This window comes from Mustela erminea, chromosome 9 (assembly GCF_009829155.1).
Source record: "Mustela erminea isolate mMusErm1 chromosome 9, mMusErm1.Pri, whole genome shotgun sequence".
Taxonomy (NCBI): Eukaryota; Metazoa; Chordata; class Mammalia; order Carnivora; family Mustelidae; genus Mustela; species Mustela erminea.
This window is the reverse complement of record NC_045622.1, coordinates 69725624-69750865: the sequence shown is the minus strand read 5'-3', so window position 1 is coordinate 69750865 and position 25242 is coordinate 69725624. Positions and strand designations below refer to the sequence as shown.

The 25242-nt window shown below is 42.2% G+C and overlaps 1 long non-coding RNA gene across 1 annotated transcript; it reads right to left on the bottom strand.

The window, feature by feature from the left end:
- Nucleotides 1–1605: 1605 nt before the first annotated feature.
- LOC116599289 lies at nucleotides 1606–24436 on the bottom strand. The gene is made up of 3 exons (XR_004289305.1): nucleotides 24373–24436; nucleotides 6071–6080; nucleotides 1606–1617 (listed from the first exon to the last, which is right to left on the bottom strand). It is a non-coding gene; the product is annotated as an uncharacterized LOC116599289 (long non-coding RNA).
- Nucleotides 24437–25242: the final 806 nt, after the last annotated feature.

The following is a 25242-nucleotide window of genomic DNA, read 5'->3' as shown; positions in this document are numbered from 1 at the left end:
TGGTCCTACTTGGACATAGAATCCTCGGTTCCACAGAACAGTCGTTGATCTATTCCTGTATTTCTCATGTGGTCTTGTCCTAAGTCTAGAATCCAAATACACACCTTCTCAGTCAAGGTGTCTAGTGTTGTGGAAAGAGTGTAGAATGTGGAATAAGATGGAATTCCAACTATAAGACTTTGGGACCTTCTTTTACTTTTCTCAAATTCCATTTTCTCATCTATGAAATGAACATAACTTACCTCACATGTTGTTGTGGGGATCGAATGAGATTAAGGTATACACGATGCTCAAGCAATTGGTTTGGCCTCCCGAATGATAAATCCCACAATAAATATCTTTGCAATAAATCCTGAGAGAATTTTCCTCTCTTAAAGATTATGACCAGTGTAGGGGCACCTGGGTGGCTCAGTGGGTTAAAGCCTCTGGCTTTGGCTCAGCTCATGATCCCAGGGTCCTGGGATTGAGCCCTGCATCGGACTCTCTGCTTAGCAGATAGCCTGCTTCCTCCTCTCTCTCTCTGCCTATTTGTGATCTCTGTCTGTCAAGTAAATAAGTAAAATCTTAAAAAGAAAAAAAAAAGATTATAACCAGTGTAGGTTCTAAACAATGTGATCGAAGAACTCCAAACATTGAGGTTCATTGTATCCAGAGATCACAACAATGAGTACTGTGTCTAGGAAGACCTAACAATTGAGTTCAGATTACAGTTTGATCCTGTGTAATGTGATGGTGTCTGGTCGGACCGTGGGATAGTAAGAGTTTGCCTTCCAGATTCTTTCACAAATATGGATAGTATAACGGACACCACATCTGCTACACAGTGGTAAGTATTTGGGATAGAAATTCCCCTTCCTCCCTGCCAACTAACTTCACAAACAGGATGCCCCAAAAGAAGAAGGATCATTCTTCTGTCAAGGGCCTGTGAGTAACTGTGCTGCCTGGATGGAAAATTCCAGACTTCTCTCTCTTCCATCTCAGAACACACACATGCATGCACACACAGCACGTCAGCAGTTGTAGAAACAAAGATGACTCTTCAAAATCAATTTCTGTGATAGTAGAGCATAGTTAAGACTGTGAACTTTAGACAGATACAAGTGGGTTTGAATCCAGATTCTGCCACTTAACCAGCTATATGATGTCAGGAAAATAAGTCAACCTCTCCAAGCCTCAGCCAAACATCAAGTGAAGCTAATAATACCAACTCTATAGGGCTATTGTTTAAATGAAGTGGTATCATAGCCGTTGGTTTATGGTACTTGACACACATAGCAATACTCAGTAAGTAGTAGTTGTAGTAGTAGATGCAGTTCTTTCTATTTAAAGCTTTATTTATTTTGAGAGAGAGCAAGAGAGAAAGACAGCATGGGGTGGGGAGGGGCTGAGGGAGAAGGAGAGGGACAGAATCCTCACGCAGACTCCCTGCTGAGCACAGAGCCTAACTTGAGGCTCCATCCCAGGACCCTGAGATCATCACCTGAGCCAAAACCAAAAGTCAGATGCTTAACTAACTGAGCCACCCAGGCATGCCAGTACACACAGTTTTTGCTGGTGTTGCTGCTGTGGTCACCATCTGACTTGAGATCTAAGCAACACTTCCGTAGATAGTGAGGGCTGGGGAGGAAACCAGGCAGCTCTAACTATTCCATGATCCCAGAATGAGGGCTCACTGGGACTTTCTCCCTTTCCTCCTCTTCTCTCAAAGGAGAACAGTGAATGTTTTCATGGTCTCCACAGGATGGGCACGAAATCTGCATCCAGTCCCCACGCCCTTCACCCATCCAGGGATACCTGGAAACCCCCAATGATTTGTGAGCCTCATACCAGCATTTAGGACTTTGAAATGAAAATGTTGGGTGACTTTATTCTGTGCCCTGGCAATCTCAGCCCTTCTAACAGTTTCAACAGCTTCTAGTCATAACCCTGTGATTTGAGAACAATGAATCTTAATATAATTGAGTTAACTGTATCATTTTTAATGTAAGACAATCTTGATTACAGCCAAAGGGCACCATTAATACGCTGAAGGAATGGCCGAGATTTTAGCATGTGAATGTTGTACAGAAAATAGAACTAATTAGCACTAATTTAATTCGAAGATTAAAGAAAATTCTGCTTTTAATTTTTAATTTAAGACAAACCATTTTACTCCGAACAAAGAAAGAATAATAAGTACATTTTTTTCCATCTGACAGGCAATTTTTACTTTTGCATTATTACACTAATATGGGACTGTGGGAATCCTGACCCCATTAGAGATCAAATAATCAGCATTTAATTATTGACAGCAAATTAATATTTAATAAAGACACAAGGGTTCCGGTATATGAAAGAAAGGCACCAAGGTTCTGCTGACCCAGAAACGTCCAGAAGGTCCCTTAGTCAGAACGTGATCTCCTAGCCGAGGGTACAAGTCTGGATCCCCAAAGGGTCATGACAATTTATTTCCATCCCAGCTACCAAGATGAAGAGCAGGAAGCCCAGAGTCTGAGCAATTGCCCCTTTGAGTTCCTACTCCACCCCCCACCAGGTCTTCCTTAATCAAGCACTTAAGCTAAATAATACATCGAATGTCATAACCAAAAGGAGGACAGTCATAATAAAAAAATAATAGAAGAAGTGGCCAATCCCTCTTTTTATTCTGCAAAATAATACTGACTTTTCTTTGCTGTGGGACTGCTTGTCAGGGATAATTTCTAACCAAAGAAGACATAATGGATTTACAATGAAACGCTGATGCTTTCCCCCAGCCTCCCAAAGATTCTGAAAATAAGTACTATTGCATTAGCAGTCCAAGGAAAGCCAAGAAAAAGCTGTTAGCTGATTTCCCGAGAAAGCCAGAGCTGTGTGCAGAGAGTGGCCTGTGGGTGACCTGGTGTGGGCTCTAAAACCTGGCTGTACTCCCTTTGGATCTCAGCAGCAAAATGCAGACCAGGTCCCTTCTGGCCTGAGGAACTGATGGCAGCTGCCCCAGAGGGCAGTGTGCTTGAACCAGGATGAGGGGCTGCATATCCACCACCGGTTCCCTGGCTCCAGACCTCAGACTCTCACGCTGTGGTCCCATCACCTACCGGTCTCTCCACTGGGGTGATTCCTAGGCTCTGCACACGGACCATGTCCAATCCTGAGTTCCTACACAGTGATGAGTCCCCCTTGTACACAGAAAATAGAAGGGCCTCCCTTCCATTTATGGGGCCTAGGATACGGGACATTGCCTAGAAATGCAGTTTATGCTAAGATGTATTACTGAGTGCTCATTTCAAGACTTCTGCATGCAGCTTGTGTGGCCTTGAGTCAGCAGAGTGTTGTCCAGTGGATAGAGTGGCTGAGGACACATTGTCCCTCACCGCTTACTAGTTGGGTGACTTGGCCACGCCATTCAGCCTAAGTCTCACTTGTATCTATAAAATAAGGATACGCTTCGGTAGACTAAATGAGTTAATCTACAAAAAGTGATGACATATAGCAAGGTCAATGTTAACATTTGTGAGGTGCAGAGGAGCCAAAATACATTCTGTTAGCCCAAGACAAAGGAAAAAAGGGTCTGACACTGCTGGCATACATGTATACATTCTACTCTCTTTGGGGCCCAAGTCTCTGTAGACAATATTTCATTCTGGGAATTGTTTTCCCCCATTAGTGTGGCTCCAGACGTCTGTCTTTGGGACTCACATCCCCTCCCTCTGCAGTGCTTGGGTGGTGGAAGGGGTCAGGAAGGACGCACACTGGCCCATGGAGATCTCTGAGAGCTGTTTGCCCAGACAGAGCTTCCAGTAAGGAATTCATCAGCCATGGCAAGGGTTAGAGGACTTGCAGCAAGTTAATGAACTTGGTACGCCTCAGTTACATAACCTATAAAAATGGGAAGACAGTAGCACGTACTTAGGGCTGCTAGGAGGTGCTGAACGGGACCTGGCAGACAGAGGGGACCACACACACCCCTGAGTGTGTGCTGAACGTCAGGAGCCTTATAACCCATCTGCTCAGTCCGGCGTATCCTTCAGATACCTGGCATCTTAGTCCTACCACTTCCTCGTTGACAAGCTCTACAAGGAAAGTTAACAATAGGCAAATACTCTTAACGAGATGCTCTCTGCCAGGCCAGCCTCCTTTTTGTAGAGACTAATGAAGGAATCATGTACACAGAATCACACAGCAGTTGAGCTCAAGGAGTGTGTGTATTATGGCTGTTTGAATTAGGGGAACAAAAGAGGCGCCTGATGGTATTTTGTTTGCATCTTAGTGAGTTGACTTTATAATGTTTGAATAAAACAGGCACAGGATTTAGATTGAGAAAGCAATTGAACCTGAAATCCCAAGGTGCTTTGAGAGATCCAGAAGCTGAGAGCAGCCTGCAGGAGAGGTACTGTGTACAAGAGGCAGCTGCTGATAAGATCCCACAACTTAGAAGAGTCTCCCGGATCAAGACTCAGGACAACAAAGCAGGACAAATTCTTAGCCTATCGATGCTTGATAAATCATAGCTACTGAAATCATTGGCACTGACCAAGATCTCTACTCTTTCTGCGTTGGATCAACACAGAATTGGAAGGATTCATTGTTGGGACGTAAGACAACTTTGTCAAGATGGGGAGATGGAGGTCCAGAGTCCGACTGCTGTTTTGAGGTTGCTCAGTGAGAGTGAGACAGAGCCAAGGCACAAATCTGCTCTGCTTTATCCAGTCTGGAGTTTTCATCAGGAACTCTACCCTTCCCCCATCTGGGAAGTCAGCTGATAAGGGAAACTGAGGCAGCACCAACTTGGATGCTGGATTGTGCTCTGCTTCTACATGGGTTGGACTCCATAATCTTTAGGGACACCCCCAATTCTGAAGTTCTGTCTCTGTAGAGCTCCCTTAGCATATTCCTATGGACCCAATAGCTAAGAACAGGACAAAACGGCAAAAGCTTCTGAAGGAAAATTCCCAAGTGAGCGTTTCGAAGGAATAGAGTCTTCTGAGTCCAGAGAGTCCAGCTAGTGAACCAGTCCCTTGAACCCTTAACCATCTCTCTTTTCCCACAAAAACGAGCTCCAGAACCAAGAGAGGCTGCGTACTGTCCTGAGACCATTTGCCCAATGTCGTTCTTGCATAAAGAGACAATTCTGAGTAAATTCCAGGCCTGAAAGGGGCAAGTAGAGAAAACTCTGCAGATAAATTACCTATTTTGCCCAAACACTGCTAAGGGATCTGCAGAACTCTCTCAGGATAGCAAACTAACATGACTCAGGCTTCATTTGTCACTGGCTCTAACCCAGGGGTCAGAAGCCTGTGGCTTACTCTTTCCCACTATCAACACCCTGTGGTACTCTCAGATATAGATCTGATTCCTTGCCTTTTGTGAGGGAGGGGGGTGCTCTGGTCCTGTATCCCATGGGTCCTGACCCTGCAAGCTATCTTCCCAGGCTCCCTTATCATCTAGCTTCCAGATGAATTAGTCAGCAGGAGGCACCAGAGGGAGACCAGAGGCAGAAGGAAGGTGTTTCTCTGCCTCAGGTGGCTTCTCTAGCAGCGACTGCCTTTCCTCTTTGGCTCTGGGTCATACTGGACAGGCCTGCCTTAGTTCCACATTTCACTGGGTGACCCAAAATGCTGCCTCTTCCTTCTGTCCCACCAGGCCCAGAGCAGTATACTCAGCAGTGCCTTCTTAATTTGCTAAGCTCTGGTCACAATGCTGTCTTCTGTTTGACTTTTCAGCTCCTCCAAAATTTCCTGCATTAAAACCCATCTACCATAAACACTTGAAACTCTTTTTTTTCTGATTAGGCCACAACTGATAGACAAAGTGGCTGGGATACAGCATAGTTCGAATATAATATTTGTATTTATCGTCATTTAAGTATACATAAGCACGCACAGCATCCATCAAAGACTGTGATAATTGCCCAGCCCACCTCCATAAGGAAAGAGAGACAGGGAGCGGACATTTATTATCTCTTTTATGCCAGGCCCTGTGGTAATTTTTCCATACATTGTATTATTTAGTCCTTATAACAATATCAAGAGGTAGTCTTTAGTATCCAAATACTTAAGAATGAGAAAACTAAGGCCAAGAAAGATCAAGGAACTTGACAAATGCTGTGTTGCCTGAGAACAAGGATTTCAACCTTGACCTCCCAAGCAAGCCAGTATCCTTTCTTCTATACCAGAATTGTAAAGGCATGCTCATTTTTTATTTGTTTTTATTGTGGTTGTTGTAATTGGCAGTCCAGACCACTGTGCAAGTATCATCTTACTCTGACCCCATTTTATAAAATTAATAAAAGCTCCTCTGTTCAGATAGCTCTGGTTAGAACAAGGATGGACCCTTAAATTTGACCATCTCCTCTCCCCAACAGCATCACCCCAAGGGCTACTTGACCCATTTTGGAACCCCTCGCTCCTGTCCACAAAATGGACACCTGTTTGGCTTCCTTGTGTCAAGTCTCTCAACCCAAGCTCTACTTAGCTGCCCAGTTAACTTCCCTCAATCTCCCCTCTCATCATGTTGTTCCCTGCTCAAAGAAGGTTTCTTTTTGTGGCCAGGTTGATAACAAATTCCTCTTCTGGCACTGATGACCTGGAACAGGCCGGTCTTCTCATGGTTTACACCCTTGTACTCCACCGGAAGAAGAACTAGTCTTGCATTCCAAACATTCCCATCTTTTCCAACCTGATAGTCTTCCATATGATGTGTCCTCCTCCTGGAACACTTTTCTGCACATTCCCATTGGCACCTGCCAGGCCGCCATTAATCCTACCAGGATCATTGTAATTCACTTTCTCCATGAAGCTCCCCAGCTGGGTGTGATTTCAGGCCCTAGATCCCTTTTCCTGATATTCTCATGATATTCTGACTCATCTTAATGTTATTTGTGAGCATTTCATATCCTTGCTTGAGAGCTGAGAATCATGCCTGTGTTTCCCATTGCTCCTGACATGCCTTGCATATTTTAGGCATTCAGTAGGGCTTGTTGAATTGAACAGAGTTGACAGTTATTTAGTTTAATTTAGTGGCAGGTCAGGAAAGCCCCCTCTCCTAAATTGTAAACTAGGCAAAGTTTGACATCCCTTATCCCATCCATATTTTCTTTCCCTCCCTGATGTCTCTCTCTCTCAGAGATCCTTTGTACCCACCCCCCTCCCCAAGCTGGCCCTTAACAGATCCCTGAAAATAAAACATAAGTTCAGGGATAACTGAAAACTTGAACCTGGGAAGAGCCTTTGTCCTGACTCCCAAGGAAGGTGCCATCTGAACCTCCCATCCCTAATGAAGAGAAGCTGACCCCTCACTGTCATGCCCCAGAAAGCCTGAGCTAATGATGCCTAGCACACCTCCTCCCGATGGTGGGAAGCCTCACTCTTTTAAGTGAGGAAAGGGGTCCTGGCGTCAGGCATTCCAAGTTTGGGGTCAGTCACGTTCCTTTCACTTTCACATTTGTTGTCCCACTCATAAAGTACGATTCTTGCTGCTGTCATTTTACAATCTTCATATCCTTGAAGAAAATGCTCCTTTCCTCTTACCTTTGATCTCCCTTAGCCCCATGCCCAGACTAACTAGTTTGCTCAGGTAGGGGCTTTCTTGTGTGCTTTAGCAAAAAGACATTTAAAGGAAGTACAGTTAGGCTTCATAGAGGCCAGAAGTTCATTTGGCAGATTTTTGTGTGTCACTTTCTTTTTCTCTCCACATGGCTTCTCATCCCGGCCTGGGGCTCTTCTCACTGCATCTTGGCTTCCTCCGGTATTTCAGTTCCCACTCTCCCATCACAGTGACAGAGAACACTGGTTTGGCACCTTTCTTGACCAAACGTTGTGTGACCTTTTCGCTTTCGGCCCCACCACTCTCCGTCTGTGTCTTTCTCTTCCTCCAGAGCCTCACAGTAGAGAACCCGGCTGGCCTGACCCAGGTCCAGGATCGACCATCACTGGGCCAATGACTGGCTCATGATGTCAAGGCCCTGTGGTGCGGGTGGGTGGGGGTGCCTAGACTCAGCCGTGTGGTGGGGGTCCTGGCTGCACTACTATTTCAAAGATGAAGGTATGAGTACAGAGTCTGAGATACTTGTAGGAATCTCTGATGAGACGTCTTGACGTATGAAGACAAAGTAGAAGGTGAAAGAGGAAAGGGAGAAAGGGAAGACGGCAGGAAGGGGAGTAAAGGGGAAGGAGAGAAGGGAGAGTGGGTGAAGCGGGGAAGAAGGAAGGAAGAAGGAAATACCACTAAAATGTATGGAACCTCTGCTATGTACTAAGCACAAGTTAGGCCCTGGAACGTCCATCATCCAATTTTGGCCTCACCATAATTCCTCCAAATAGCTATGACCACTTCCTCTTGCCCTGTGGAAAAGACTCAGACTCAGGAAAGGGAACTGGGTCATCCTGCCATCAGTGGAAGAGCAACAGTTTGAACTGGGGGGTATCTAACTTCCGCACTCAGGCCTTTTAACAGTCTCATCTGAGGTGGAAATTCTGGGTGATAAATTTGAAGAAATCACAGCAAAAGCAGTTTTCCTTTAAACAATCAAAACAAAGACTGACTCTTGACTCTTGAAGACTGTGAATTGATACCTCACTGCACTGGTTACTTCTTTCTGCCTGATGGTTTAATTATTAGTAGCTCAGTGAGTTTCATCAGAGACCTATTGTGCCGCTGTTGGCAAAACAACACTGGCATCTTGTGTTCAATAATTAAAAGCAGGAAAAACAAACATTCTCTTTGGAGCCCTGGATTTATAAATAGCAGTGGTGTATGATTCCTTTAATCAATAACTAGGCTATCTAGCCTGGTTTGGACGATACAGATGATGGGCCTTCTTGTTTCTTGATTCTCCTTGTCTGCTCTGAACTTACAAAATCCAGCTGGGCAGAGACTGGGTCTGTTGGGTACCTGAGCTATCTCAAACCCTATCTTTTGGTCACATGACTATTAAAAGCTAATTTTCTTAAAAGGCTAAATCATGGCTTTTAGATACACATGAGATATAAAATATGTAATGAACATGTGTGAAAGAAAGAGTTGGAAAAGAGGCTACAACCTTTTCAAAGGAGAAATCAAAGAACCATAAATTGATACAGAGTAAAGGAATGTTGAAATAAATTTACAAACTGCTATTATACTGGTTTGTTTGTTTTGTTTTGGAGGGTGTGAAGGGAGAGAGTTAATTAAACCTACACTGGACAGAATTTATTTGCATTTCCATTGACAAGAATGATTTTGCACTGCTACCACCGATCCACAACTTCTATTGTAAAATAGCTCAAGGACAATGAAAGGCTAAAATCAGATTAAGCCTCAAGCAAGTGTGCTCTAGACAATGCATAACTTTCTGTTGGTTACATCTAGTATCTTCCTTGCTTATTCCAAATCTCCTTACATGATATGGTGAAAAACATGTGTTTGAGGGTCAAATCTAGGTTGAAAATAACTCTACTGCTCATTTCTCAATTGGTATCGGTCATGTTTGATTGATCAAAGCTCTCTGACCCTCAGTGTTCTCATCATAAAATAGGGGTAAAATAACCACTTTACAGGTTTCATCTGAGGATCAAGTAAATAACCAAGAACTTAACATAGTATCTGACACAAAGTAGTATCCAGAAGGTGTTCATTCCTATAAGCCTTTCCCCTGGCCCTAAGCTGCCCAGAGACCCCAGAAATCAATCTCTACTTGGTGATGGCCAGCAGGGCTGCGTTAAGAAAGTCGACATTCCAGGGCCCCCATCTCCCTCTGGCCTTTGGCAAAATAACACAGAACTATCACATCACAATAATCGTGCTCCTGAGCCTGGAGCTGAGCTGAAATTTCAAAAGGAACGCAAGATCAGATGCTACTGGAGGCCTCCATCCTTGGAGAGCAAGAAGGAAAAGAGGCAGGAGAACCAACATCTCTCCTTGGGGTCCCTCAAGTCCTCAGAGTCAACACACAAGGGATTCAGCCCTAGGGAGGAGAAATACAGAAGAGAATGGAAGTCCACGTGATGTGTCTACCTGTCAATCCCAGCAGTGCTAGTTGTAAATGCTATTAAGTCGATGCTCTTTCATTCAACAAATGCATCTGTCACACACTGTAGGACCAAAGCAATGGGGTGTCGTGGGAGGTGGTAAGGTCTTGGAAGCAGGTTGATGGGGATTAGTTCTGCCCCTAACTCTGCTGTGGATTAGCTCTGTGATCTTGGGGGAGTTCAGTCACCTCCTTAGCCTCAAGTTCCTCCTTGGGAAAAGAGATTAACAACAGCAATTTACTTCAAGTATTTGCAGGATTCATGAGATCGTATTTGTGATGGGCATAGCAAGTCAATGAACAATGAATGGTAGCTAAAATAAACAAAGATGGAGAGGGAAACTGGGCTCCACACTGGTCTGTGTTGACATTCAATTAGGAGTATGTACCAACAAAGCCAAAGACAGGACTTTCAAATCAACGTGAAGAAGAACTAAGACAAGGAGAACCTCCACCATTATAGTTTTTCACCTGTACATAGCCCGTGAGTTGCTTCTCTGGCTAAGATAAGGATTTCTCAGCCATTCAGAGGGGCTGTGACCACAGATGCACACATACGTCCAGCCTGGTCCAGCCTCAGTGTTCCAAAGCGGCATACAGGAGCGGTGAGCTGCACCTTTCTTCTATCACAATCACTGAAGGGGAGGCTAGAAGGTCTTGGTGCCAACTAGGAAATAGGTGCCGTTAGAAGCAGTGCCAGTGCCTCATGTCCACTTGTGGATCTCAGGCCCTTGTCCCCTCCAAAAATCTTTTTTTTGTTCTCACTTTCTTAGATCACTGACATTGAAAAGCATCTGCCAAGCTGTATCTGCTGGTTGGGTATCTTGTGCTCTGCTCACAGCAGGGAGGGGACTTTGAGAGGGGGCAGAACTGACTCCTGTGCCCACCCCTCACGTGGGTATGAATCCCTTGTCCTTCGCTCTAGTATATCATACATATACTTCATCCCTCTTCCTAAGTGCTGTACCCCATGTCCTGCTACCCCACAATGATTGAGGAGCAAGACTATGTAACAAAGCCTCTGCAAGTTCACCAATACTGACCTTCTAGGGAACTTGGCCTCTCTCTTCCCTGGACCACCCAGAGGCTGTATTCTCTTAGTATAGACACCAAGAATAGACTCACTTTGTGTGTCTAGGGCAGATATGTGAACCATTCCCTTGGATGCCCACTTCTCGAGAAGCTGCCCATGTCCCGCAGCTTCGCTCTGCTCGGCTATGGTTCAAGAACCCTGCATGTCAAGGTTTAGTGTTCACCCCTAATTCTGTGAGTTCCAGGAAGGTTGTAAAGCTTTCCCACCTCGAGATAGGTGCCATCTGAATAAGATGTCAGGTGTTTCGGTGAAAAAGACCTGTTCCAAACTGAAAAAAAAAGAAAGAAATCTAAGTATTTAAAAGGGGAATGAGAAGGCTCTGCATGGGCTTATTTGTTTATTCTGGAAAGGAACCACTGAACCTTACACAAATGGTATTCTTCACAATGTGAAAACGGAAATACTTTCACAGATAGGTGGATGACTTTTCTTTTCTTGAATCTGTAACAAAACTTGCCTGGAAATTCCATGATGGAATAGTAGATGATTTTCCTGAGCCACAGAGCCAGGGAAACAGAGAGTCAATGGATTCCAGAATGGACACCCTTCCCAGAGGCTGAGCCTGGTTCAAAAAGCCAGACAAGGCTCTCTACTCCTGTCTAAGCCCTAGGGCTGCTCCTGGTCTCCCTCTGCGGTCCAGCCCAGTGGGTGTCTGTGGACGAGTGATAAGTTAAGCAAAGCTAATGTCAGATCAGGCATGATGGAGAGTGTATATCCCTTCTTGAAACTCTTTATCACTCAGAGTGAGTGTTTTACTGCCCTGCATAGAGGTTGCCATAAAACACTCTTTTAAGGAGCTTGAAACCATATTTCATCCATTAACGTCCTCTTGCCCCAAGAGGCAAAACAAACTAGCAGGTGGCTCAGGATTAACATCTTTATTACAGATGACCTCACTATTGTGTTCTCTATAAAGAAAAAATATTACAAAGCATTAACGCACTTTAACTATTAAATTAATACAGATTTACGGCTCATATCCGGATCTAAATTTCTTAGCTTGCAGGGTCGTTATTTTTCTGTGATTTTTTTTTTGACAATATTGCTAATGGGGACCAGAGCAAAATTGATATGAACTGTAATGGTAGATGCATGAATTCAGGGAGGCAGCGGGTTATGTCTCTTCATAAATCACTCCAATGGTAGTTTTGCACTAGACCTTACACAAGTATTTTCAATATTTGAGCAATAGCCACAGAAGGATATTTAGCCAAGAGGATGCAAGTATAAGATTCCAATATTTACTTTGTTCTGACAAATGGCAAGACACGAAGGCTGTGCTTTAATTACTTGGAGAGGCCTTGGCGCATAACTCCCCCTCCCCCGCAAAACTCTCTCTCACGCTTAAAGTAGCCATTACTTATCCTATCTTCATGCCTCCCTACTGAATGTTGTTTGTTTTCATATGTGCTACGGATTGAAGTTGCCTTCATTCCTACACCTTTCTAAGATTCTGGATGAGGGTATATACACTGATCACCAGTCAAATAGGAAGCAAACTCTCAATCACATTGTTAATGGCCAGCAAGCACCCAAAAACCCAAAGTTTGGCAAAAATGGATTATTGCACATGGCTCAGGACTGAGGCTGAACAGAGTCTTCCTCCTTCCTTCTGAATGTGAACCTCAGGACCTCACAGTCATCCACGCCTTAAGAGAGTAAAAGAGAGAAATGTCCCCTCTGCCAGTCTACCGACTGGGCCACATGGGCGAGGAGCAGGCAGAAAGCTCAAGAGAGGACAGAGGTTAGGAGGGCATTTGCATGAGCTCTGACCTTGATCCCTGAGTCCCTTTCCCACCCCGGGGCAGCATGGCCTTCAAATGTAAGACTTTCTACACTGGGCTTCTCAGCTTCTCTCTGGGGACACGTGGTTGTAACCACCGGTTTCCCACCAGCGTCCTGAGGGAGCAGAGAAAAAGGGTCCTTGACAGCCAGCTTGAACTCCCCATGGGCTTGGGGGTGAAAACCTTGGAAGACCATAGAGTCTCATTTCCAAGGATTTGCAGTCCATCTCACCACCACCCAGTCCAAGTTTCCTGTATCACTTGGGACAAGATAACACCTTGACGTGTGGGCTCTAAAATGTACATAAACTGTGCCTTGGCTCAGTAACTTCCTCCCTACCAAGTCCTTGAAAAAAATACATGTGTGTGTGAAACAATGGCAAAGTGTCTTGAGAGCTAATCTGCTTTGATAAGTGCAATATTGATGGCTCCCAATCCTAGTGCCTAGTGCGGAAGGCCAGCTAGTGAGGCTGTCGGGGCAGGAGGACCAAACGCATCAATTCCTGACCCCACTGACTCGGGACAGGGCGAAAGGGCAGGTGCATGTGCATGTGCACACACACGAGGGGAGCAGAGAGTGCGTGTGCCCTAGAGGTGAGGTCGAGGGGCAGGCTTCCTTCCGCTCCCTCTTTAAGTTGTGAAAGCCCCTTCGAAAATTGTCACTCTTGGAAACCAAGAAAGGCTCCTTTAAAAAGGGCACCTGAATGGGAGACAGAGTTTTTTGGCCAAGAACTGACTGCTAGGAAGAGGGGGGAAAAATGTAGGATTTTGCCAAAACCCAGCACTGGTGATAACAGTCATCGAAGGATTGAAAATCTAGCTTCGGGAGCCTCCAAGCATGAGTTCTCCTTCCTGCCCCATCGAGATCGAGAATCCCTCTTTTCTTCCCCCTTCCATCCCCATCATGAGGAGTCTGAGACCTGACAGAAGAGAAAGCTTCAGGAAGTTTTTCATCCACCCAAAGAAAACTTCATCTCAGTGAAGAGGTGAACACGTGTGTGCTTCTGATAGTCCCTGACAGCTTTGGCCTGCGGTATTAGCAGCCCAGCTGAGGACGAAAACACAAAAAACATCTTCCTGAGAGACAATATAGTCTGTGAAACATGGCTGGCACTGGTATTTCTTGATCCTTCCCAAGAATATAATCCCAAGCCACGTAAGAGGTGGCTTTCTTCCTTTCTCCTAATACATGTGTATCTGTTCACATGTGTGTGTCCACTGCGTGTGAGCATTCACTGCCTTCTGCACTCTGAGCATGCACGGGCAATCAGATGCTGCTGGTGTGCTCGCATGCACACCCCAGGAATAGCTAGCCATCTGGAAGTCTGCACGTGCATCAATGATTAATAGATGCCCGTGTGCACACCTGGCACACAATTTCTTATGTGTACACACCCAGGTGTGTTGTGTGTGACCCGGAAGGCCTGGCATGCACACGTACAAGAGCCCTTGGGGGTTCGGTGTGTTTGTGTGAATCTGGGTTCCTAAGCCCTACCACGCACCAGGCTGTTCGCAGCCAATGTTGAGTCGCTAATGATTTTAATGAGAGTGCCTTCTGGATTCATATTTTTTTCATAAAATACATCACACTAAAACCAAATCAATGAGAAACATTAATTAGGGCCTTTGTAGATGCCTTCTGTGGTGGTGTTTTTCTTTTGAGAAGCACCAGACGAAGAATGCTGGGCTTTATTTAAGCTAAGTTGTTTGACATTTAGATGAGAGAAAAAAGGGGAAGAAACTAGCCAGCCCAGGAACCGTTTTTGACAGCTCTTTGTCATGCAAGGGAGAAGAAAGGCACTGGCTGTGAGAGTCTACTTTGAAGCCCTGGAAATTTGTAATGAAAAATTTAAGATACAAGAGAGGCAGAAAGATGAGCTATTCACGGGGCTCTGCATATATTAACACTTGTAATGCAAACTAAAGGTTTGCTATGTGTTTTTATAATTTGGCCGCTAATAAATATCTTCCAGAAGTGCTTTGATTTTCTAAGCTTGGGTATGGAGTTCGAATCCATTAAAAAGTAAAAGAAACAATTGACATTGGACTCTGGTCCCTGATTAGGGGACTGCGCACATCAATTATTACAGACAGACCACTGACTGATTTCAAAGGATGCTGGATACCCTTGTGTGCTCAGAGGGAGCCATGCATCTGTGGACATCTCCTCCACTGCAACCAGCCTCCATGCTGACTTCTAGGTCAACTGGTCTCAAGCACCTGATCATTCCTCTTCCTTGGCCAACTGGGCATGATTACTGACAGTGCTCTCTACAGAGACAGGCAGAAGCTGGGGGTCCACTGAGGAAATTCTCAGAAAGCAACGTCTTCATTACTGAAAGGGCAGAGTTCCTGTGACATCGAGACAACCTTTGCAAATCTGGGATACTAAAGGCAAATCAATTTCATCCATTCATTACATCTCTGTGGGCTGAAATCACACTCCTCATGCCCAGTCTCAGTTACTGAGGCTTTTGCCATGGTCAGTCCAATGTGTCTTGGCTTCCTCTTTTCTTTTTACATCTTTCAATGTCATATCTACCCTTTTTTCTTCTTTCTGGAACTTCTGTTGTTAACAAAAGCCAACATCTTCACACTCATCAAAATTCTCTCCTCTTTCCCTCGTGAGTAGGAAGACATGCTACAGTAGCAGAACAAGTGTGGACTTGGTGGTCAGCTAGACTCATGTCTCAATCTCAAATGACAATTGGAGGGACTGAGAGCACAAGGCCAAGGAATGTGAGAAGAGCAGGCTAGCAGATTCAAGGCTGAGCACAAAGCTCTGGCCCCCATGCCAATGAGGCTCTGGGTGGTGCTAACATTCAGCGCCCATGGACTTCATCTCTCAGGTCTAATGTTCAATTTTCTGGACTCCTGCTCTATTTATACTGATTTGGGTCTCTCTTAGAAAAGGGTACTCTGGATCCTTGATACTCTGGATCCCTGGACCTTATAGATCACTTCCTGATGATACCCCTGTGGATTTCTTTGGATCTCTCGAGCAGAAACAATACGGCACAGCTGTGTTTCTCAGCCTCTCTTCTATTGCCATTTTGGGCCGCTAATTCTTTATTGTTGGTAGGGAGGGGCTGTCCTGTGCATTGTAGGATGTTTAGCAGCATCACTGGCCTATTCGTCTTCCAAATGGACAACACTAAGTGAATTACAGACCCATTTGGCTATTCTCATGAGACCCAATGTGGGGATTCAGGGTCTAAGCATGTCCCTCTTAACCATAATCAAGGTTTGCAAGCCCGAAGAAAAATTACCAAAGGGCATGAACTAGAAAGAGTGGCATCAGTCAGGGACTTGGAAGCAGAGGTAACACTGAACTGGTAATGTAAGGGAGTTTAACAAAACATCTATGTATTAATGTGTGAGCAAGGTCTAAGGGAAGGAGAGATAGTACAGTGCTCTAGGGCTAAGAACATTTGGGAGTCACTATAACCCAAGCTTGAAGGGGACTGGTAGACAGTGATTAAGCAGAAAGCTGTACAAGAGAACTCTTCTGGGAGAACCTGCAGAAAACAGCCAACCCACAGGGATCCAGAAGGGGCAGAAAAGAAATCCCCTGACCCTTTTCCTCCCAACCTCTTTCATTATTCCAGAAGCAAGGGAGCCACAGAGGCAGCTCTCAGTCAGGGTGGGGGCGTGAGGGATCCAGGGCAGTAGAAAACATGCAGAGCAGGTGAAAAGAAGAGGTAAACAGTGTACAACAGATGATTTCTGGGCTGCTGCTATGGCCAGGACGTAGTCAAGGAAATTTGGAGAACATTTAGAGGCAGAGCCCAGATACACAAAAGGCTAAAGAACCAGCTAAAAGTGAGTGGTGAAAAGTAACCTGGTCAAATTTGGAACGGCTCATACCAGCCGGGATGGTTCTGGATTAGCTGCAAAGCTCACTTCGGCAGAAGCAGGTTTGTTGGAAGGAGGCTGGAATGGAGGAAGACATTTCCCACCCAGACTTGGGCTACTGGCTCAGAGTTTCTGGATCCTATTTTATAACTGTCTGGCCGAAAGGGAGTTTTCTACACCTCTCGAAGGTGAAAATCTTGTCTAATTTGTCTGTGTATATTCCCCAGTGGCCAACAGTGCCTGGAAAAACAAACAAACAATCAAAAAAACAAAACAAACAAACAAACAAACAAACAAAACCCTGCAAACGTTTGTGGAGCTTTTGAGTATGAATCTAAAGGTAGAAGCTCTGGGATTCAGTTATTGGACTGTATAGTTCACCATTTGTGAGAAGAGATCAAAACATCCTTAAACAGATATGATTGTAATTTGTTAATTACACCTCAATAATGGGGGGTGGCAGGGAACAGTTCCCCCCGACACACACGTGTCATTCTTTCTTTCTCTTCAGCAGAAAGGAGAATCCTTCCCATAAAGTGTGCTCAGTCCAAGCAGGGCCCAGCAACTACCCACCCATCCTCTGTTTCTCAGAGCACCTAGCAGTGGGGCAAGGAGTAGGAACTTGGGGTTGCAATGTTTCTTATCCCCTAAATTAGACAAATGGTCACCTGAGCCCACAGTCGGAAGCTCCATAGTCTGAAAGGACACTCAGCCACTCCTCCAAAAGTGGGCATTATAATCTCGGCTGATCCCACTGGTAGGAGGTTAGACAGAAGTGTACTTCTCTAGAATAGCAGCACCTTGTTCTTCAAACACCAATCCATTTCAGTGGCACCAGGACACCCAGTCTCCCAAGAGTGACAAGCTTCCCTTGGCCCTGACTCCTGCAACAAGCCTGGCCATGGGCCACACCAGCCTCCTGGGGCACATCCCAGCTGTCCAGAGACCACTCCTCAGGAATCCCCTCTCCAAGATTTCTTTGCCTGAGAAGGGGGCTAGAGTCCTAGCACAGATTGCCTGTGTCTGGAATCCCAAATTAAAAACATTTATTGTGCTGAGCTTGATATGATGGGTGTCATTGAGAGACCTCAGAAATAATGTGTTGTTGCCTCAAAGGATTATAGCCCAGCAATAAAGGTTAAAAGAAAAAAAAATGTTTAAATCGATTCCCAGCAGAAAGGGACCAGTGGAGGGAAGTGCAGAAGAGAGACATCTGATAGGTACGAGTCATAATGAGGTGGTGGAGATGGATGTGGGCAGGTGTGGAGTTCCTGGGAAGGGGTCCTTAAGCCACCCCTTCCTCGCCTATGAGCAGACTCTCCTCAGCTGGGCTGGCCCCATCTTTTGAGTCATAGCCAGTGTGTAAGACCTCCCCACTCCTTCCTGCTGTCGCTTCTCCTCTTTGTGATCGCTGGAAAAATTTTCAGAAGAAAAAGATGTTCTGGCAATGTTGGTTAAATAGCTGTCTCTGGTTCTCCATTGGAAGCTGACTTCTTAATTAAGGCACCATTGCCTGGACATAAATGCATTTATGTATATTAATTTTTGCTCCACTTAGCAGAGTGGTCACTTAATTAGATGTCTTCAGTTGTTTTATTAGAAAAAAAATAACCCATCCCTCCCCCTCCAGGCATCCCTCCTTCCCACTTAGCTCCTCTGTTGTGCTGTGAATTTAAACATACTATTTGTTGCTTTCCGTTCAGTCCATTTGTAACTCCGATGCCACTGCATTTGTAGAAACTGATATTAAAAAGTAATATCCGAGACTAAAGTCGCTAGACTGTTTAGTAGATTTTTAAATTGAAACCAAAATTATACAGATTTTTCATTCTGATAATTCCACCAATTCACTAATTCTTTAATCTTTACAGGTCATTGAACAGTTCTACATTAATGAGATGTAGTTAAGAACAAATTTTACACTTTTTCCTTTTTTTTTTCTTGAAAAATGTTTCCTATCATTTGTAAATTAGAAAGAACTTGTTCCATTTATGGTCCATTTATTTAAAATAATCGAATGCATGGGATCTGGCTGAACACTGTGTGTAATGATGCTTTTAAACAAATTACCATTTATTTATAAGCAAGAAATAGACTTTTAAAAAGCACCCAGACTTGGTTACATTATTGATGGTGTTCTCCAAACCCAACAGCTATGGTGTGTGTGCGTGTGTGTGTTTGTGTGTGTGCACTTGTACATGTGCACACACACGTGGATATGGATTTTATTCCAATGAGAAGGTTAAGGATTTGGGAGTAAAACAAAACAAAAATGACTACTAGAAAAGCAGCATATTTTTTCCTTTTCAGAAAGTTGCAAATGTTGGTGAAATCCACCCATGATGAACCATCCATCTCCTCACAAAGCACCGAAAGCTAAGACCAGAGTCAACCCTAATCCAACCTGTTCAGTGTGCTAAGAGGATGGAACAAATAGAAAAAGTCCTCCTTCCTAGCTGATGGAACTTGTGCAAGTATGCAAAGCCCATCACTTCCATCAGTGGCCTGGGAGTTCCTACTTACAGAATAATTACATTTTCATAAAATGCCATAGAATTAATTGATTGGGGTCAAGCACTGTAAATTGCTATTATTCCTTGCCACACTAGTGCAGGGAGGAAAGTGGTTATTTGTTCTGTGAAGTGATGGTTAAAGTGCTGGTGTTGCAGAGAACCAGGGGAGATGACAGACCCTTCTAGGAATTAATGGGGAGACAGATGTCTGGCCTCCTCAGCTTTGGCCCTATCCATTCATAAGACCATTCTTATTCCCTTTCTCACATTCCTTTTCTTCTGTACTGACCAACTGAATAATAAGTAAATAATAAGTAGGATCTGGGACTTCCAATATTCAATCCCAGCCATATTCCTCCAACTTCCAACAAGCATGCAATCTCCAGACGTCACTTGCCAATTCCAGCAAAATCAACTGAAATAGCTCTTTTTACAGTTTTTTTTTTCCTTTGAAAGGGGATGGGGGTCTATAAGCCTGGAAGGAGTTCAGAAAAAAATGTATATACACATTTTTCATGAAGATGAAAAGGGGAAGAAGAGGGTGGGGAAATGTATATAAATCTAGGGTGCTACCGGTATCAAAGCTGGTCATCAGAGTGATAGTAACTTTCCAGAACTGAAAGAATGTGTGCATGAGACTGCTTCCTGAAAAGGATTTTTAAAAAACTGTGAAAAAAAAAAAAGGAAAGGTTCTTAAAGATAAGATGAATGCATATAAAGATAATTCTTGTATGCTAGTACCAGGAATAGTGTCTGGTATATAATGGGAACTCCACAAATATTTGCTGAATGAGTGAATGAATGAATGGGTGAATGAATGAATAAGGTTGTGTTGGCTTTCAAAAAAGACAAAGGCAGACCTAACACTAAACACTAGTCACCTCAACCACTAGCAAAGCAATCATTGTTAAATTGTGGTTTTGAAAGCTTAGAAAATAAGCAATAATGATCAGGTCCCATAAGGAGAAATCTTACCCAATAAATCTAATGGGAATTTTTTTTCATTGAGTTGTCAGACCAGTTATACCTCATCTCTAGTCAAGTGCTTGACAAAGTGTATGTAATCTGTCTGCCATTGGGAAAATGTGGAAATTTGCAGAATAACTGGTTGAACATTGGTATCGAAAGTGATAAATAATGACTATTAGATAAAAATCCCCTGGGGCTAATACTACATTATATGTTTATAAAAAATTTTAAAATATGGTTTCACTTATTTGTGGAGTATAACAAATGGCATGGAGGACATGGGGAGTTAGAGAGGAGAAGGGTGTTGGGGGAAGTTTGAGGGGGAGGTGAACCATGAGAGACTATGGACTCTGAAAAACAATCTGAGGGGTCTGAATTGACAGGTGGGTGGGAGGTTGGGGTACCAGGTGGTGGGTATTAGAGAGGGCATGGATTGCATGGAGCACTGGGTGTGGTGCAAAAATAATGAATACTATTATGCCGAAAATAAATAAAAAATAAATTTAAAAAATTTTTTTAAATTATTAAAAAACAACTCTAGTACAATGCTCTGGGTCCATTGGCTACTTGTTGCAAATAAGTAATAACTGAAGATATTAAAAGAGAGTATTTGTGATTGGAACCTTTGTAAAAAGATTCTGGCTTTTATGGCCATCCTTAGTAATAGGGCACTGTCCTTGGCCCTAATCTATTTAATATTTCATTCAGAATCTTGTAACAGATGAAGACAGCATATCCATTGAAACCTGCAGACAACCAGAAGTGGAGAGTGTTGTTAGATATAAATGAAATCTATGTAGGTATCAACCTGACAAGGATAAACATCATGCTTTCAACAGGCTCAAAAAGTCAAGTTCTCATACATAGACATGGGAGATCTCTGGCTAAATAGCAGCCATTGTGGGAACAAACAAAAGCTTAAGCTGTTTTAATTAGTTACAAGTTTGATATGCAAAACCTACATGATGTGATTGCCAAATAATCCAAGTCTGTTGGTATTTTTATCCACAGAGACGGCCACTGGCAGATGGCAGTTTGAAGAAAATGAGAAGAGATGTGACATAGCATGGAGAAGATAAAGCTTGGGCTGGATATGGCTGCTGTTTTTAAGTATCTGAAGGGTTGTCTTTTGGAAAAGAAAAAAATCACGTTCTTTGCTGTCCCACAGGAAAATGTTCCCAGTGGAAATGTCTAGAAATGGAAGAGGATGCTTTGTGAGAAGTCATAAGCCTCCTCCTTGGTTGGAGCCTGATACTCTTCACCAGAGCTTGGAGATGACCTCGCAAAGACCTTGCTCAGGTCCTTAAAATTCTGAAAGTACTTATTCTCTAACCATTTTAAGATGTTCAGGAGAGACTAATGCCGCACAGAGTTAGAAGTTGTATGTTTGTGTACCATTAAAAATAAATAATGAGGTTGGAAGCAAGTTATTTTTCAACTTAGTACATTAATATTTAGTCATAAAAATAAACATCCAAATACCACCTCCAAAATTTTACGCAGAAAGTCCTTTCAAATACCAAAATCTAAGATGAAGAAAATATTAAAAAAAAATACTGTTTTATATTGAATAAGCTTTGCATCATGAAGATCACTCTATTTTCCCTCCTTCATTATTCTGCCACAAAGGAGTAGAAATTCCTTCAGAGCCAACACCAGCAATTGAAAAGCCATGATACCAGCAACATTATTTTTTTTACTAAGCTGTGAATAGTTCTGCCATGAGCTACTTCAGAAGAATGGCACATAGAATTATGCAAACAATTCTTAATTCTGTTCTATTTTCTTCTCTTGCCTCTACATCAGTATTTTAAAAAGTAGCCTCTGAAATCAGACCATCATGAAAATGAATCACATATAATCTTAGAAAAGTAACTTCAGGGTATCTGGGTGTCTCAGCTGGTTAAGTGTCTGTCTGACTCCTGATTTCAGCTGAGATCATGATCTCAGTGTCTTGGGATTAGGCCCCACAACAGGCTTCATGCTCAGCAGGGAGTCTGCTTAGGATTCTCCATCTCGTTTTTTCTCTGCTCCTACCCCTGCTCATTCTCTCTAAATAAATCTTTAAAAAAAGAAAGAAAGAAAGAAAGAAAAGTAACTTCAACCCTCTGAGTTTCTGCTTCCTAATCTCTAAATATCTAACTCATGGAATTTGAGTAACAGATATTCCTTACCCAAATCTGGAAACATAACAGGTGTTTGCTAATTGTTAATGCCTTTCTCCCTTCTATCATTGTCACTTTCACTGTCATTAGGAGTGACCTATGCTCATCTTTCAGATATTTCCTCTTTATTATTGCCATCATTATGTTCAAAAAACTGACGATTTTTCTAATTCAAAGTACCTGAGTATAAAATGCAGCACTTACCATTTTTGGCTATAATGTTTATGCTTATAAAAAAATGGTTGATTTGTATTAATCATTGATTATTTTGTTCTTAGATGATATATGTGAACAATTTTCAGATTCCTCATTGGTTTAAGTGGAGCAAATTGATAAAGATCAATCTTCCTTTTGAGTCAATACAGAATATTGTGAAACAAATATTAAGATACAATATACAACATTCTGTGGGATTCAGCTAAAGCAATGCTTGGAGGAAAATGTATAGCATTAAATGCTTAAATTAGAAAACAAGAATAGTCTCAAATCAATAATCCAAGATTCTACTTTATGAACCTAGAAAAAAGAAGAGAAAATCAAACCAAAGGAAGCACAAGGAAAAAAATAATAAATATAAAAGTAGAAATAATGAACTAAAACAGAGGGGAAGAAGAGAGAAAATAAAATCAAGAGCTGACTCTTTGAAAAGATCAATTAAATTGATAATCTCTAGCTAGACAATCCAGAAATAAAAAGAGAAGACAAGATAAACCTACAACAGGAATGAAAGAGGGACTAGATCTACACATTTGTCAAATATTATAAGATTTACATATTTGTCAAATATTGTAAGAGAGTAAGATTCATGCAAATAAATTCTGTATCTTAGATAAAGGGAAAGATACCTTGAAAGATACAAACAAGAAAAGCTCATTCAAAAGAAGAGATAATAATAATAGCTCTATATCTCTTTAGTTATAATTCTATCAAATATTTAAGGAAGAAATAAAGCCAATTTTACAGAAACTCTTTCATTAAATAGAAGAGGGATTGCTTCTCACTTTATTTTATGAGGCCAAACAAAAACCTGATAAAGAAATTGCAAGTAAAAAGGCACAGATCCATATTCTTTATAAACATAAACACAAAATCTTTTTAAAAATGTTAGTAACCACTCCATTTCAACATTATACTACTTTATGTTCTACTTAATGCAGTAAGAGAAGAAAGGAAATAAAAAGTATACATATTGGCAAGGAAAAAATAAAACTGTCTTTGTTTGCAGATGATGTGATCATCTATGTAGAAAATCTAAAAGAATTGACAACAACAACAACAAAAAAACCTCTCCGGGAACCAATAAGCAATTAAAACAAGGTTGCAAGATACAAAGTTAAGGGGTGCCTGGATGGCCCAGTAGGTTAAGCCTCTGCCTTTGGCTCAGGTCATGATCTCAGGGTCCTGGGATCGAGCGCTGCACGGGGCTCTGTGCTCAGCAGGGAGCCTGTTTCCCTTCCTCTCTCTCTGCCTGCCTCTCTGCCTACTTGTGATCTCTGTCTGTCAAATAAATAAATAAAATCTTTTTTTAAAAAAAAGAAACAGAGTTAATATACAGAAGTCAATTATTTTTCTGCCAACAATAAACCAGTGGAATTTGAAGTTGTAAAAAATAATACCATTTACACTAGCACATTCAAAATGAAATCTTGGATATAAACCTAACAAAAGGTGTGCAAGAATTACATGAGAAAAACCATAGAACTCTAATAAATGAAATCAAAGAACTAAATAAACAGAGAGATATTCCATGTTCACGGATAAGAAGATTCAGTATTTCCAAGATGCCAGTTCTTCCCAACTTGATCTATAGACTTAATGCAATCCTAATAAAAAAATTCCAGAATGTTTTTTCAAGGATATCTACAAACTGATTCTAAATTTATGTGGAGAATTAAAAGACCCAGAATAGCCAACACAGTACCAAAGAAGAATAAAATTAGAGGACTGATACTACTTACTTTAAGACTTACTATAAAACTATAGTAATCAAGAGAGTGTAGTACTGGTGAACAAATAACAAATAGATCAATAGAACAGAATGGGGAGCCAAAAATAGACCCATATAAATACAGTCACTTGATTTTGGATTTTGGATAAAGAAGCAAAAGCAATAAAATGCAAGAAGTTTTTTTCAACAACTGGTACTGGAACAATTGGACATCCACATCCAAAAAAAAAAAAAAATCTAGACACAGACCTTAAACCCTCTACAAAAATTAATTCAAAATGGATCATAGATCTAAATGTAAAACACAAAACTATAAAACTCCTAGAGGAAAACATAGGGGGAAACATAGACGACTTTGAATATGGCAATGACTTTTTAGATAAACACTACAGGCATGATCCTTGAAAGAAATAATTGATACGCTGGATTTTATTAAAATTAAAAACTCTGGTCTGCAAAAGATAATGTCAAGAGAATGAAAAGATACACCACAGACTGGGAAAAATTATTTTCAGAAAATATATTTGGAAAAGAACTATTACTCAAAATGTAAAAGAACTCTTAAAATTCAACAATAAGACAAGGGAAAAACCTGATGTTTAAAATGGGCCAAGACTTTAACGAATGCATCATCAGAGAAGATAAGTCAATAGAAAATAAGCATACAAAAAGACAATTCATATCTTCTATGATCAGAGAAATGCAAATTAAAGCAACATGAGATAACATTACGCACCTATTAGAATGACCAAAATCCAGAACGCTGAAAACATCAAATTCTGGCTAGGATTAAGAACAACAGGAATACCAATATGTTGCTGATGGGAATGTAAATGGTACAGTCACTTTGGAAGACAGTTTCATGGTTTCTCACAAAACTAAACATACTTTTACTGTAAGATCAGGCAATCGCATTCCTTGGTAAAACTTACA